The sequence below is a fragment of the Cornus florida genome, unplaced genomic scaffold (assembly GCF_030987335.1).
Source record: "Cornus florida cultivar Cherokee Brave unplaced genomic scaffold, ASM3098733v1 CherokeeBrave_3.0.0_Hap2_Chr02, whole genome shotgun sequence".
Classification (NCBI taxonomy): Eukaryota; Viridiplantae; Streptophyta; class Magnoliopsida; order Cornales; family Cornaceae; genus Cornus; species Cornus florida.
The window spans coordinates 106,710,654-106,725,439 of NW_026775572.1; positions in this window are offsets into that span (position 1 = coordinate 106,710,654).

Below are 14,786 nucleotides of genomic sequence, written 5' to 3' on the forward strand. Positions count from 1 at the left end.
GATTAGAAATAGAATGCAAGACACTTGAACAAGTCATACATGATTCATTAGATGCACGATGATGAACATGATTAGGGGCGGAAGGCATTTGATTCGCCGAATTTTGGTTAATCGAGAATTGATTAAACCTTTGAGATAAGGATTTCATCTTGGCGGCTATATCATTGGAATTGTCAACTTGATACAAGCCAACATTTTTCCTTCCTCCTAGATTTCTACCATTTTTAGAAGATAAGGACCTATGCATGGAATTTTCATTCATACTTTCATACAATTGCGACATATCATTTTCATGCTTGTCAAGATAAGAACCACCCATTGATGCATCAACCATACCCTAGTGATTATCCGGTAAATTTTCAAAAAAATATTGAACTAGTTGCCACTTAGGTATGTCATGATATGGGCATTTTCTTAGCAAATCATTAAACCTTTCCCATGCCTCATGAAACATTTCCCCATCCCCTTGAGAAAATTCACGAATGGAAGTTCTCATGGCATTGGTCTTAGAAACCGGATAGTACTTTTTCAAGAACTCTTGTTGCATTTCCGCCCAAGAAGTTATCGAAAAAGGCCTAAGATTGTTAAACCAATATTTTGCCTTGTTTTTAATGGTAAAAGGAAAAAGTTTAAGCCTCAACACTTCTTCTGATATGTCCGTGTATTTCACGGTGGAACACACTTCAAGAAACTCATCCAAATGCTTATAAGGTTCTTCACTAGGAAGTCCATGGTAATTTGGAAGCATTTGAATAGTTTATGGTTTAATTTCATAGTGATGTGCTCTAAATGGGGGCAATTGAATGTAAGTGGGTGCATTATATTCATTAGGCACATAATGGTCTCTTAATGCAATGGGAGGATTCACAGTTGGTGGTGCTAGACGAACACCTTGATTAGCTTGAACTATGGGGGGTTGTGGAGCAAATATTGGCCTAGGCATTCCCAATGGAACTTGGCCTTGTTGTTGTGGGTGAATGAATGGTCCAGGCATCCTAATGGTACTTGAACATTTTCATGATGCACATTAGTGTGAAGGTTGCCTTGTTGGTCTATGTGACCAAGGTCCTCCACATGGTCGTCATTCAAATCCTTCATTGGTGAAATGGAGTAATGAGAACTACCCCTACCCCTAGGATTACGAACAACCGATTCAAGATGCAAATTAGGAGGGACAAGAGTAGGATTCAATGACCTACAACCATGCATACACTAAAAAAGAAAATAACAAGCAAGTAACAATCACTTTTCCCCCGTAACAAATAAATCAATAAATCTCCACATTCAATGATCCCATACTCTCATGCTTAAACAACATGCAAAGAAAAGTAAATTGCCTCCACGCGGGCTCACGATTTATATAAGAAATGGAAAACAAGCCTCCACGCGGGCCGACGATTTAACTAGAGCTTGAGTTAGAAAGATCTCACAAAGGGTCCTTAAGCAACTTCAATTGTTTTCAACTTCCAAACTTTGTTATGCTTTACATTTTTTAGATTTTTAGTCCTTTTTGTGCTTAGCTTAGCTCCTTGCTTTGAAGTCTCCTTTACATAACCTCCTTGCTCAATTTCACTTAGTCAAATAAGAACAAACGCAATAAGTAACCAAAAATAAAATAAAGAAAAGACACGATTAAAAGAGTATTAATCCCTAATTGTTTCCAAAACACGGCGTTACCAATTAGATCCCCTGCAACGGAGCCAAAAACTTGGTGTGCCGTCGCACCAACGCTTAAAAGATGTTCAAAAGATAGTGAATGTGAAATGTTGCCAAGTTTTAAATTTATAAATGCCACTACTATCTCTAACTAAAAATATAGCAAGGGTGAGTAGGGATTGTCCCAAGGGATTTAGGGTGCACTAGTAGTGGAAACAAGGTTTAGGGTTAGTGGTCAAGTGATCAAAGGTAGGTTGTTTGGTTGATTAAACTACAATTAAAACTAAACAAGATCAATATCAAACAAGTAATTAAAGGATAGAGAAAACAAGAGAGAGAGGTCTTGAGATTTAGAGATCACCACTAAACATCACTTTTCTCTATACTCAATTCACAATTAATGAGGGGAAGGCATATGTTGCAACAAGAGTGAGTGTGTGTGGTTGTTTCGACAAGCATGGATGACCAATTAAGTGTATATTGTCTAGAGAACATAATAAATAGCACAATACATCAAACTAAGCCATTAATCCTTCTTTAAGCTCACAATCCAAACACATCACAAAATTAAAGAAATATACTACTTGCATTCATAAGTATGGAACATCAAACAACAAGCATGGATTGTCCTCCCATTTAACAACTAAGATAACTACACTGCATCTAAGCTAATGACATGAAAATTAAACTAATTAAACTAAGAGAAAGGCACAATCCATCAAGAAATGAGTATGAACCATCAAATAAACCACAAGAGCATTATATTAAGCACTATGTCTTGACAATCTCTAAATTTATAGCATTAATACACATAGGCATGCATCAACAACACAAGAAATAGAGATAAACACATGAACATCTATTCTAGCATACATAGACATATGGATAGAATGAAATGGTCACTTGGAAGAATTAAACCACACAAATCATTAAATAAACAAGATCTATGTATATAAAGATGTCAAAACATGTATTACAACACAAATCCCCTAAAAAATACATGAATCAAGATAAAGAAAGCATGCTTAGGGCTAACTCTAGCCCCAAGAAGATGTCTAGCCACTTATGAATGGTGTCCTCCAACCCTCAAGGGCTATCTCTATGGTAGAAATGCTCCTCTTCTTGAAGTAGATGGAAAACCTCCCAAGAATGTCTTTAGCCTCCTCTCCAAGAATATGTTATACAATATGTAAGTTATATCAAGTATGCTCTCAAGAATGGCTCATATTCTTTATATATGTAAGTTAAAATGTCATACCCAATAGTCTGGGCTCGCACATCAATATTCCTCCAATGATTGCACCATGAGCCAACCTTTAATGAGCTAGATTTTGTCTTTTTTCGGGCTTGAGGAAGTTCGATCGATCGAACTTATGGTGAGATCGATCGAACATGGCTGAGATCTATCAAACTTTGGCTGGATCAATCCTCCCATGGCGGCGCCTTTTTGGATAAGGACAAATCTGAGATATTTTGGGGAAAGAGACAAAAGTAGTAGGTGGGGTGGTACAACAGGATAAAATGGATTCTTTTTGATCGATCTGAGAATTGTTGGATCGATCGAACTTTGTGGGATCTTTCGATAAGGACAAAAGAGTTTGGATCCATCTTGAAATGTTTAGATCGATGAATTTTCGATCGATCGAAATATACTTGTGATCGATCGAACCTACTGAATTCCATACTTTGCTTCAATCTGCTTCCACTTTGCTTCTTTCTTCCATCCAGCTTGAGTTAGCTTCTTTTAAGCTCTTATTTGGCTGAATTAGCTTATTTTGGGGATAAGCACCTAAAAAGGGCAATAATATGAAATTAGTCGAAAACGGGAAAGTAAGATAGATAAGGGTCCTAGAATACCTAAACTTAAGGGGTTTAAATGCGCACTTTTCAGCGCTCATCAAGCTTTAAAATCAAAAGGCCGAGAAAATGTATGATTAATATTTCTTTAGGTCTATACTTTTGTAAGAGGCTTTCATGTAATCCTTTATAGCTCAAAACTAATGTGGGACAATTAAACTCTAGAAAAATGTTATTTATTTTATTAAATAATTACCTATTTTATTTTAATAAGTAACTTTTAATAAGCTTCAAAACCAAATAATAGTTTTTATATCAATTAATAAATATTTTTTTATATTAATAAATAAATACTGAAACTCTTTGCACAATGTTAATTATTTTATTAAATAATTACATATTTTAGTTTAATAAGTAATTTTTAATAAGCTTCAAAACCAAAAGGCTAAGAAAAGTATGATTAATATTTTTTTAAGTTTTTATTTTTATAAGAGGCTTCCATGTAATCCTTTATAACTCAAAACCGATGTAGGACAATTAAACTCTAGAAAAGTCTTTGGCGAGAAAGGTATGATTAATATTTCTTTAGGTCTATATTTTCATAAGAGGCTTTCACATAATCCTTTATAACTCAAAACCGATGTAGGACAATTAAACTTTAGAAAAATGTTTGGCGAGAAAGGTATGAGTAATATTTTTCTTTAGGTCTATATTTTTGTAAGAGGCTTCCATGTAATCCTTTATAACTCAAAATCGATGTGAGACAATTAAACTCTAGAAAAATGTTTGGTAAATTATGAAAACTATTATTTAGTTTTGAATAATAAAATTACCTATTTTATTTTAATAAGTTTCAAAACCAAAAGCCCTAAAAAAGTATGATTAATATTTCTTTAGGTCTATATTGAAAAATGTTTGGTAAATTATTTTATTAAATAATTACCTATTAGCTTCAAAGCCTAAAGGCCGAGAAAGGTATGATTAATATTTCTTTTAGTCTATACTTTTATAAGAGGCTTCCATATAATCCTTTATAATTCAAAACCGATATTGGACAATTAAACTTTCGAAAAATGTTAATTATTACCTATATTCTAATAAGTAACTTTTAATAAGTTTCAAAACCAAATTATAGTTTTTATATCAATTAATAAATATATTTTTATACTATTAAATAAATATTGAAATACTGAAAGATTGAAACTCTTTGCACATTTAATAATAGTATAGATTTTATTTTAATAAGTAACTTTTAATAAGTTTGAAAACCAAATAATAGTTTTTATATCAATTAATAAATATTTTTTTATATTAATAAAAAAATACTAAAATACTGAAACTCTGTATACATTTAATAATAGTATAGATATATATATATTCGATAAGTAGCAGTAATATTATTACTATATTTAATTTTTGATTATTAAGATAATATTGTTATTATATTACTATCATGCTTTTCAAAGTTAATTAAGATGCATAATAAATACCAAAGGCTGTAGCCTACCTCCTAACACCAGAAGTGAGATTCGAGTACCATAAAAATAGATGAATGAATAAGTTTCTTGTTAATAATAATAATATTTAAGACTCAGAGTGTTGTTTGATTATTCAATTCAGCGTTAAATTCTGAATGAGTTAAGCGCTTATCCAATTAAGTGCGTTTGATAAAGAAATTTAAATATCATTAAAAACCATAAGCGTCACTACTTAAAGTGGGGTAAAATTTCAAGTGGCTGAGACATTACTTATCACTGAATGTCAAATGCTGAAAATTTAAAAAAATATCGAAAAATATTTATTTTTTAATTAGCACTTAAAAACTTTAGCACTTAAAATTCAGTCTTAGATTTTCAATACTTAATTTTCAGTTTTATCAAATAGCATCGATATCGAGTCTCAAGACATATACTTCAAGAATAAGACATATAATTCAAGAATAAGAGCATAGGTACGTAACTTGTTTCATGGTATGTTGGTAAAAGTAGACTTTTGTGCTAATTTATGTAATAATTAAGAAATCACAATTTCTTTCATTTGGACAAAATGTAAAATAAAGGACTCAAAGAATCAGAATTTGTCACGATTAAGTTGTCGGTTTATTCAATTTAGTGGAGGTAGAGGTGGTAGTGGTAGAATGTGGTGGTGGTAGTGATGATCGTGGCAGCGACGGTGGAAGGAAGTGGTGGAGGTGTGGTGTGGTGGTGGTGGAAGGCGGCGACAGTGGTCGCGATGGCAGTGAGGGTGGTGGCAGTAGAGGTGGAGGTGGCAATGGTAAAAGTGGTGGCGGTGGTGCTGGTGGTGGTAGTGGTGGAGGTGGCGGCAACGATGGAAGACAGTGGTGGAGGCGTGGTGTGGTGGCAGTGGAAGGCGGTGATAGTGGTGGCAGTGGTAGTGGTGGAAGGCAACAGTGGTGGTGGAAGGTGGCGGTGGTGATGGCAACAGTAATGGTGGTTGTAATGGTGACGGTGATGGTGGTAGTGACTATGGTGGAAGGCAGTGGAGGTGGCAGTGTTCAAATGTGGTAGCGGTGGAAGTTGGTGGTGGTGGTGGCGATGGTGGAGTTTGCGGTGATGGAAGGCAGTGGAAGAATGCGGTAATGTGGTGGTTGAAGACGGCAATAATGGTGGTGATGGTAGTGATGGTGGTGGAAGGCAATGGAGGTAGCGGTGGTTCAGGTGGAAGGTGGTGGTGGTGGTGGAGGAAGAAATAGTGGTAATGAAAGGCAATAATGGTGGTGGTGATCGTTTTTGGACTTGAAACATGAAAGTTTTTTAGAAAAATAATTATTTTAAAAAAAAATTATTTGGGAATGTTATGACCATTTTCATAGATTTAGTTGTGAAATAGATTTTTATTTCAAATTGCATACCAAACAAAGAAATAGTTAGATGGGCATTCCATTCTTACACATCAAACGCAATATTATATGTTAATAATTCTATGAATACTCGGACATCAATTAAGCTATAGGTCCCACTTGCTATTGTGTTGATCAGTTGATCCTAATTGGAGGATTTTGGTCCTATCTATCTATCTATATATATAAACTTATTTGAGATTATTCTTACATTAACCTTAAAAATAATTTTGTCAATAACATTAAATTATATATACCACTGAACATTTAACTTTTTTTTTTTTTTTTTTCTTTAGCGAGAACATTCAACTCTAAGTGGTACCAAACCAATTTATCCTCCAAAAATAATTCAAGATTTCATTTGATGCAGTGGTTATGTAATATAGCTTAATGATTAAAAAAGTAAAAATAAAAAATAGAGGCCGGGTATGTATTCTCAATTATGGAAAAATAATAATAAAGCATATGAAAAGGATAGACATTAGATAATTATGCTATATTACGATGGTACAAAACATTTTCTCATGTAATGTAATGCCTTTATTTGAATATTATATATGGAGTAATACTTTTTTGTTCGTATCTATATATATATATTGGATAAGTGGCGGTAATATTATTACTATAATTAATTTATGATTATTAAGATAATATTGTTATTATATTACTGTCATGCTTTTTAAAGTTAATTAAGATGCATAATAACGTGCGACGGCTGTAGCCTAACTCGCAACAGGAGAAGTGAGATTTGAGTACACCATATAAACAAATGAATGAATAAGTTTCTTGCTAATAATAATAATAATAATAATAATAATATTTAAGACTTACGTTGTTTGTTTATTCTATTTGGATTAAGCGCTTATCAAATTCATTGTATTTGATAACGAAATTTGAATACCATTGAAAATTGTAAGCATCACTTAAAATGGGATAAAATTTCAAGTAACTGAGACATCACTTATCACTGAATACTGAACACTAAAATTTTAACAAAATATTAAAAAAAAATTTTTAATTTTTTAATTACCACTTAAAAATTTTAACACTTAAAATTCAATTCTTTAAAAATTTTAATATTTAATTTTCAGTTTTATCAAAGCACCGAATATGGAGTCTCAAGACAAATACTTCAAGAATAAGATCATAGATATGTAACTTATTTAAAAAAATATCAATTTTTTTATTTTTATTTTTTAATTACCACTTAAAAATTTTAACACTTAAAATTCAATTCTTTAAAAATTTTAATCTTTAATTTTCAATTTTATCAAAGCACCGAATATGGAGTCTCGAGACAAATACTTCAAGAATAAGATCATAGATACGTAACTTGTTGCATGGTATGTTGGTAAAAGTAGACTTTTGTGCTAATTTATGTAATAAGTAAGAAATTACAATTTCTTTCATGTGGACAAAATGTAAAATAAAGGACTCAAAGAATCAGAATTTGTCACGGTTAAGCCGTCGTTTTATTCAACTCGCAATCTTTCGACGACGACTATATTTTATTCTTACTTTGACCCCTTTTTTGAAAAAATAAAAAATAAATAATAGCAGTTGGAATGCATAAAGCACTTTATTAAGAAATGAATCACAATCAAGAAAATCAATTAATTATGATTCATGTTTCACTTTATTAAGTTTTGGACTCTTGTGCATTCCAAAGAATATATACTCCAATGCAGATCGATGTCTTAATTTTATTAATTTTTAAAGTATTTTTGTCTCAAATTATAGTATTAAATTCTTATATAGATTTTAACTCTAAATCTATTACTTTAGCAAGAAAGAGGTATTACCAAATTAAACAGTGTGTTTGGATGTGATGATTTGGATGGATAAAGAGAGAAAAGAAAAGAAAGAATATGAGTCAATTATGTTTAGTTGACTTAACTTGCGAGGAAAGAAAGGTTAAAGCCTCCCTATCCCTCATTTCCTGTCTCTCCAAAATTGAGAAGACGGGGAAAAAAGCATATTGGTTTATGTTGATAGTATCAAAATTAGTCTTCACAAATAAATATATAAATTTGTTATTTCATTCAAGTCCTATTTATATAAAAGGGTAGAATAGTAATTTAGTTATTATCTAGAAATTATTATTATCATATTATTTCTTTTCTTTTTTTCACCTAATTAATACTATCCTTTCTTTTTTTTAGTACTCTTCTATGTATTCAAACGCATTAATGCTTCAGCACAAATTTATTTTTTTGGAGTTATTTTTAAATCAGATAATTTTATGATCAAGTGTGATTCATGAAAGGATAAATTAGAATTAATAACCTAACCAAATGTAAATTCACAACATTGCCACAAGGAATGTACTTCAACCTGATTGATCATACCATTCAAACTAACTGACCGAGTGATAAAACTGATAGGGAGGCGGGCTTTGAGTTCTATAGGATTTGATGACGCAAGAGCACACGAGTTGGATAGATTTAGGGGGTGGGAATTTAAGTTCAAACTTATTAAATTGCCCCAAATCTGTTTATTAAAATTAAATTATTTAAATGCCTAAACGTGGTTTAATAATGAATAAAAAGTGAATACTCATTTAATTTAAGAGTCAATAGTGAGTGAAGAGTGGGTACTCATCTTAACCCGCTCAAACAAAATGCTTTTATTTATTTATTTATTTATTTTCTTTCTCTTCTCTCTTTTTCTCTCTCCCTATTTTCTCTCTTTTTTATGTCATTAAAAAAAATTTGTAATGCTTGAAATAAAAAAATTAATGTAAAAACAAATATTTTTTTTTTATTCAACAATCATAATAGTTGATGGATGTATAATTTAAATACCCGTAGATAGGGGATGATTGTTAAAGTAACGCGCTATCTCATAAGATTGAGATATGTTCTGCAGACTAAGATAAGAATTACAGACTAAGATAAGGATTACAGAATATGATAAGGATTAGGCCTATAGATTATGATAAAGATTAAGACGACGGGAACTCTACGTAACATCTTGACCTAAGCCCTCTAAATAGAGGGGGCTAATCGACGTTTTGAGGTACGCAATAAATCCTAATTCAATTTCTTGATTTCTCCAGAGAGATTACTTCTCACACTAACTTGTTTGTCGGAGCCTACTCCACCAGTAACACATTGGTGTTTGTAGGATCACATTTTCTTCTCTTTATTCAGGAAGTCAGATCAGATCTGGGTTGCGTAGATCCATCATTAACAGTTGGCGCCGTCTATGGGAATATATTTTTGTTCCCTAAACAAAGCATGGTTCGATTGCGATTTGGTCTGGCTACTGGCGAGGACGAAGCGTTGCAAGCTTCTGATGAAGGGGACTCGATGGGGCAACCCCCCGTTGTCCCAAACGATCAGGAATGCGTCGTAGCGTTGGAACAACAGGTTCAAACCTTAGTCCAACAAAATGCGATGATTCTGTAACGCTTAGCCACCCCCAACGAGGAAAGAAACAGTGAAGTACCCAACAATGACTCCCGTAGGGTTAACAAAGATGTTGAGCTTAGTCAAATAGGGGGTCAATAGAGGAGCCATCACCATCGGTCCCCTGAACGGAATACCACTAGGCTCCATAGAGATACTTCTAGTTATGTTGGTGATAAGACTAAGGACGTCACTTATTTCGATCTAGAGATTCAAGATCTGAAAGCTAGAGTTGACGACGTCATGCAAGCGATGAAAGGGAAGGGCCAGGCTGTAGTGAATGATATGGTACAGAAAACCAACCTAGCTTTTAGCTCAGCTGTTATGAGTTGTCCTCTACCTAGCAAATTCAAGATGCCAACTCTTGAGAACTTCGATGGGATGCGAGACCCTCTCGACCATTTGGAGACCTACAAAGCTCTTATGTATTTACAAGCCGTACCAGATGAGATTATGTGCAGGGCTTTCCCTACCACACTAAAGGGTTGGGCTCATCTTTGGTTCAATAAATTAAAACCAGGCTCCATTAAAAACTTTGAAGAGTTGAGCAAACAATTCATAGGACAGTTCATCGCTGGGCAGAGGCATAGGAGACCAACAACACATTTACTGAATGTGAAGTAGCAGAAAGAAGAGCCTCTTTGTGATTACATAAGTCGTTTTAAAATTGCAATGCAGCAGGTAGAAGAGGTGGATGACAGGGTTACCCTCACAGCCTTTATGAGAGGACTACAGACCTCTAAGTTCATATTTTCCTTGTCAAAGGAAGCCCCTACGAGCATGACAGCGTTAATGGTTAGAACGTGGAAGCACATGAACGCTGAGGATGCTATGAATGCACGAAAAAACAAAGATGGTGAAGATAAGAGGTCGGATAAAAAAAGGCCAGCACCTAGCACTAGGGAGGAAAGGGAATCGAAGTACAAGAAATTCTCAAATAACTAGACTGACAGATCGTCTCGCCGTCCAGTGAGCCCAGGCAGGTATAATAACTACACCCCCCTAAATACATCTGTAGAGCAAGTCTTTCTGCATATTCAAGATGACGCATCATTGAAATGGCCGTTAAAGCTAAAAGTTGATCCAACAAAGAAGTCTCAAGATAAATACTGTAGGTTTCACCGGGACCATGGACATAACACAAAAGATTGTTTCGACCTTAAAAACCAGATCAAGAACCTTGTTCATAAGGGTCATTTACGCAAATTTACGACTAGGAATGGAAAATGAGGCTCCAACCCAGCCTGAGAGGGCCGAGATGATCGCCCTTCTTAACACTAACCAATGGGTGAGATCAGAGTTATATCAGGTGGCTTCGCTGGTGGTGGGGAGACAAGTGCAGCTCAGAGGGCTCATGCCAGAGAATTTAGAGTTTTTCAGAGGTGAATGAAGTAAGAGTGACAAGTCCTCCAACAAAATTACTGTGAGTTGAGGAGCCAGTCATAACCTTTTCTGAAGAAGAGGACAAGGGAATTCACCAGCCCTATGATAACCCTCTGGTAGTTTCTATGGTCGTTGCTAATTTCACTGTTCAACGAATACTGATAGACAACGGTAACTCGGCTGACATACTATTTATTGGGGTGTACGACAAATTAAAAATAGGCTGAGAGAAGCTCCGACCCATGAAGTCACCACTGGTGGGATTTTCAGGCGATAAAGTATATCCACTGGAGGCAGTTACCCTTCCAGTCACTGCAGGAGCCAATCCAAAGCAGGTCACTGTAATGGTGGACTTTGTAGTGGTAGACTACCCATCATCATACAACATTATCCTGGGGAGGACAATATTGAATGCCATGAAAACAATCACTTCCACTTACCATCTCCTGATGTGTTTCCCAACTGAGTATGGTATGGGAGAGCTAAGAGGGGACAAAACAATGGCTCGAGAATGTTATGTCACCTCTCTCAGAAAAACAAAATCGCAAGAGGCATTTACAATTGAAGGGCTGGAAGGGAGAGGTGGGCCAGACTTTCATAGAGCGGAACCTACAGAGTAGCTAGAAGAGGTCATCCTTGGTGATGGTGAGCCAGAGAAGAAAGTGAGTATAGGGTCTTTACTCCCCCCAGGTATCAAAGATGAACTTACTTAATTCCTCAGGAAGAATCGAGACGTATTTGTATGGGCGCATGAAGACATGCCGGGTATAGACCCTACTATCATGGAGCATCGCTTAAATGTAAATCCTAACTTCAAACTTGTTAGACAAAGAGGAGGACTTTTGCTCCAGAAAGGAATCAGGCTATATTAGAAGAGGTGGAAAAGCTCTTAAAAGATGACTTTATTCAAGAGGTGTACTACCCCGACTGGCTGGCAAATGTGGTCCTAGTGAAAAAGGCAAATGGAAAGTGGAGGCTATGTGTGGATTTCACCGACCTTAACAAAGCTCGCCCGAAGGACAGCTTTCCTCTCTCAAGAATCGATATGCTCATTGAGGAAACGGCTGGACACGAACTACTAAGTTTCATGGATGCATATTCTGGATACAACCAGATATCTATATACACCTCAGATAGAGAAAAAATGGCCTTCATCACTGATAGAGGTTTGTATTGTTACAAAGTAATGCCATTTAGGCTCAAGAACGCTGGTGCAACATACCAGAGGTTAGTGAATGCAATGTTTTAGCACTAAATTGGTAGAAACATAGAGATATATGTTGATGACATGTTAGTGAAAAGCTTAAAAGCTGAAGACCATTTGACTGACCTACAAGAGATCTTCGAGGTACTTAGGAGGTATAAGATGAAACTTAACCCCAGCAAGTCTACCTTTGGGGTTTCCTCAGGAAAGTTCTTGGAATATATGTAAGTAGAAGAGGAATTGAGGCCAATCCAAAGAAAATATAAGCAGTCATTGACATGAGATCGCCAAGATCAACCAATGATCTACAACGATTAACAGGGACGATTGCTGCCTTGAGTAGGTTAATCTCTCGGTCAGCTACTAGGTGTCTACCTTTCTTTCGTATGCTAAGGAAGGCTTTTGAATGGACCCCAGAGTGTGAGTAGTCATTCAAAGAACTAAAACAATGCCTTAGTTCTCCCCCACTACTGTCTCGAACTATACCGGGAGAGGAACTATACATATACCTTACAGTCTCCACGACAACTGTCAGTTCAGCTCTGATACGAGAAGAAGAAGGGGTCCAAAGGCCAGTATATTTTGTGGCAGAGCACTTAGGGGTGTGGAGGAAAGATATCCAAGGATAGAATAGTTGGCCTTTGCCTTAATTGTGTCCGCCAGGAAATTAAGACCATACTTTCAAGCGCATACGATAATGGTTCTAATAGATCAACCCATTCGACAGGTCCTACACAAGCCAGAAAGCTCTGGTCGATTGATGAAGTGGTCAGTAGAGTTAGGAGAGTTTGATATTCAGTACAAGCCAAGAACAGCAGTAAAGGCTCAGGTGTTGGCTGATTTCTTAGTTGAGTTTACCCCTCCAGAAGAGGAGAAATAACCCCAATTTTTGACAGAACCAGGTTCAAGTGAGCAGATAGGCCCAGAAATAGTCTGGGACTTATTCATGGATGGGTTATCTAATGTTTATGCTAGCAGAGCCGGGCTAGTTCTTATCTCCCCAGACGGAGAAAGTATATAGTACGCACTTCGGTTGGTTTCAAAGCAACCAACAACGAGGCAGAATATGAAGCCTTGATAGCTGGATTAAAAGTGGCAAATGCCTTAGGGTTTGAGCAATTAAAGGTGTACACCGACTCCCAACTGGTCACTAGACAAGTTCGAGCAGAATATGAGGCACGGGATGAGAAGATAAAGAGTTACCTACAAAAGGTGGAGGAATTAAAGAGTCACTTCAAAAGATTCTTAATTCATCAAATACCATGAGAAGAGGACGGGAAAGCAGACGCCTTAGCTTAACTAGCTACTACACTGGAACTTGAGATCAACAAGACTATACCACTGGAATATTTGGACGAACCATCTATATCTCAGGAGAGACAAATTGAAGTGCAACAAGCGATATTGAGTGTGGAATGGGCAGATCCTATCATCAGATATATCAAGGATGGGGTGCTACCAACAGACCGAGCAGAAGCTCGAAAGGTCAAGATGCGGGCAGCTAGGTATACACTTATCAAAGGGGTGCTCTACAAGAGAAGCTTCTCTATGCCGTATTTACGATGTGTTTCTAGTGAGGAAGCTGACTACATTGTGAGGGAGATCCACCTAAGAGTTTGTGGAAACCATGCTGGGGGTAGGTCACTTGCTGTAATACCCCTACTTTAAAAAGGGATAAAATTGGAATTTAAATGTTATTTTATGTGCATTTTTATTTTATTTATTAATTTTATGAATAAATGTTTATTTGTGTGTATTAATTGATTTATTTGTTAATTATTTATTTGCGTTTATTATTTTTGTTTAATTGTCTTAGTTGAATTATTTAACATTATTTGCATTAATTGACTTAATTGGATAATCTAATTTAATTGATTTATTATTGTTTATTTTAATTAAGGGTGTAATTCTTTATTTGTTGGTTTATTTTAATTACTTGTTTTATTTATTTTATGTGTTTTAAGTGATTCGTTGCTTCCTTATTTGATTTAATTAATGGGTTTAAATTAATTGTTTATTAAGTATTTAATTTTTGAACAGGGTAATTATGTAATTTCCATTAACTAGGGTTTTAGATACGTTTTAGTTAGGGTTTTTGGAGCCGTCTCATAAGCATCTGATATCTAACTAAACTCGGATTAAGTTTAGGGCTCTATCTCAATGTGACAAGGATTAGGGTTTTAGTATTTAGTTTATAAATACACCATTATGCGTTAAGCTAGGGTTTTACAGTATATCACATAGCAGATACACGTAGAGGGTTCTGCAAAACACAGAGAGATGCAGAGTAAGGTTGAGATAACAGAGCAAATTGTGAGTTCAAAGCCAAACCTAGGAGAAGGGAAACACAGAAGTAATAGGAGGCTAAGCAGTATTTCAGTGTGGCCAAAACAGAGGAAAGCAGACCAACAATTACAGAGGCAAGTTCTATCTTCCTCTTTCCCTTTGAGCCGTGTTCTGTGCACCTAGATGATCT